This window comes from Dendroctonus ponderosae, unplaced genomic scaffold, assembly GCF_020466585.1.
Source record: "Dendroctonus ponderosae isolate FM_Combo_2020 unplaced genomic scaffold, Dpon_F_20191213v2 Dpon_F_20191213_6, whole genome shotgun sequence".
In the NCBI taxonomy this organism is placed as follows: Eukaryota; Metazoa; Arthropoda; class Insecta; order Coleoptera; family Curculionidae; genus Dendroctonus; species Dendroctonus ponderosae.
The window spans coordinates 3,432,709-3,435,059 of NW_026018814.1; the positions used below are offsets into that span (position 1 = coordinate 3,432,709).

The following is a 2,351-nucleotide window of genomic DNA, read 5'->3' on the forward strand; positions in this document are numbered from 1 at the left end:
TAGAATGTTTATTGCGAAAGCCAAACTGATGGTCAGGAACCATCTGTCCCTCATCAATTAACTTCTTCAGCCTTCTATGGAAAAGTTTCTCAAATAATTTTGATAACACAGGCAGACGAGAAATGGGCCTGTAAGCCTTTCTCGCTTCGTTTACAGTTTTGTCGGGTTTTGGTATCATAATTACATCTGCCGTTTTCCACAACTTAGGAACGTGTTTTAAGCGAAACGATGCATTAATTAAATGGGCAATTTTAATAATCCCTTTTCTTGGGAGTTGTTTGAGTATGTCTCCCGTAACTAAATCATAGCCTGGAGCTTTTTTGGAATTTACGTTTGCTTTTATTTCTCTAATTACTTCTTTTGGTGTAACTAAGTTTATTTCTGAGTTTTTTTGTGTTATTTCTATTTGAGGACATTCTGACTATTTCTCGTTTGGTTGAAAAATACTTTCTAGGTATGTGGCAAATAAAGCAGCCTTTTGTTTGTTGTCTCTAGCCCAGGTGCCACTTTCTTCTTGAATTGGAGGTATTGGTTTTATTTGTCGGTTTAATCTCCTGGTGGCTTTCCAGAGTGAATAATCTGAGCTCTGATCATGAGTTAGTTCCCTCAGGTACTTGTTTATTGACTCATTTTTAATTTCTTGAATTTCCCTTTTTAGTTGTTGGGTTGGGCTCTTTTCTAGCTCTCCTCTTCTCTTTAATAAGTTCTCCTATTTTCTTGGCGTAGTTTATCCCAGCGGTTCTTCTCCTTATTTCTTCACCTTCCAGACCCTACTTTTCATGTTATTCCCGGTAGTCTCCCAGGAGCGGATCCAGCTTGCGAGTCAAGGGGGGGTCAAGTAGTAGAAATTCAGACTTTTGTTGTGTATAAAATTAGAAAAATTAACAGTGGAAGCGTTCAAGCAAACCACCTCTGAAGATGCAAGCCACTCGTGCTTGAGAAACGTCTGGAAGAAATTCTATTGTACGACGGCCTAAAAACCCACTAGTTTCACTGTTAAAAAGTTTGTATTTTCGGTATAACAAGCCACCAACCTGAAAAAGTCCGGTTCCACATTTTAAGGGTGATGTCGCTGCCGTCCCTAATGTCGCCCCCTTCCCATAGAGTCTCGTTAAGGGCCATGCCCAGCAGGAAAACGCCATCATAGAAAGCCCCAATGACGAAGTTTACCTGCAATTGACCCAAAATTTTGGACTGCCGGATTGGACTGGGGATTGGGTTACCTCCTCCCCTTCGCTGATCGTGTAATTGTAGTCCCTAAGAGACCTTTCCTTGACCTTGTCGGCAAAGTCCTGGAACTTGTCGCTGGTTGGTTGCAAGAGGGACACTCTGAGCAGGGCCTCGTAGGCCTTGCGCGCTTTGTAGTCTTCTGAGTCGCCGGCCTTCCAGTCGTGGTCGCCCCAATAGGAGCCCTGAGTTGATTAGGATCAGACGGGTTTTTTCCGATTCCGGTTGGGTCTACCTGGAATATTTCCACGTCCAAAAAGATCCAGTCCCCTTTGGTCATGCCCAGAGCGTGCGCTGCCAGCATGAACTTCCTAACCAGCGCCCCCCGGACGCTCAGAATGACCACTAAACATCAGAACGGGTTTCGATTGGAGGTGGGAGGGCTGGGAAAGGGTCTTAGGGTACCTCTAGCATACATGCTGGCATCGCGAAGGTAGTTGTCCAGGGAGTCGTTTTCGTTGCCGTCCAACTCGCGCACGAATGAGAGAAGTCCTGCTTTTTTCAGCCCGTGCTCCAAGTTTTTGCCTGGAAAATTCATAATTTAATGGCAAAGTGTTCAGTTGTGACCTTTGAATTTTTGAATTTGTGGACTGCTTTCGAATCGCAAAAGTTCCTTTATTTTGATTGGCTTGTCGGAAAAATTAGCAGTGGGCAAGTTTTGTTCAATTGGTTGATTTAGTTGGGCAGTGTAGGTTTTATCCCGGTTTTTAACTCGGACTGAGGGTAATTCACACATCGCCTCGGTAGCGCAGTAGGCAGCGCGTAAGTCTCATAATCTTAAGGTCGTGAGTTCGATCCTCACCCGGGGCATATTCTTTTATTGATGCTTTTTGAAAATCTTTTCGCATTTTTCGTCCGTGTGCGTCTCTCAATTTGCTAATTTTTTAAGTTTCTGATTCAATTTACGCAATTTGGAAATTTAATCAAACTAAATTTTCAGTTTTTTATTAGTTAGAGAAGAACTACGTTTGGAAAGTTTGAGGATGTGTCAGGATGGCCGAGCGGTCTAAGGCGCCAGACTCAAGGTTTCCTTGCCTGTCAATTGCGGGTTCTGAGCATTCTGGTCCTCTTTGAGGGCGTGGGTTCGAATCCCACTTCTGACAAAACTTTTTAAATTTGCCGCT

The 2,351-nt window shown here is 43.6% G+C and overlaps 1 protein-coding gene and 2 non-coding genes across 3 annotated transcripts in view; 2 read left to right on the top strand and 1 right to left on the bottom strand.

The window, feature by feature from the left end:
- LOC109543132 (neurexin-1) overlaps positions 1–2,351 on the bottom strand; it is a gene marked incomplete in the record, with an annotated part of 81,435 nt that overhangs the window by 18,280 nt on the left and 60,804 nt on the right.
- On the top strand, positions 1,965–2,037 carry Trnam-cau. Its single transcript has one exon. It is a non-coding gene; the product is annotated as a tRNA-Met (tRNA).
- On the top strand, positions 2,215–2,330 carry Trnal-caa. The gene is made up of 2 exons: positions 2,215–2,252; positions 2,286–2,330. It is a non-coding gene; the product is annotated as a tRNA-Leu (tRNA).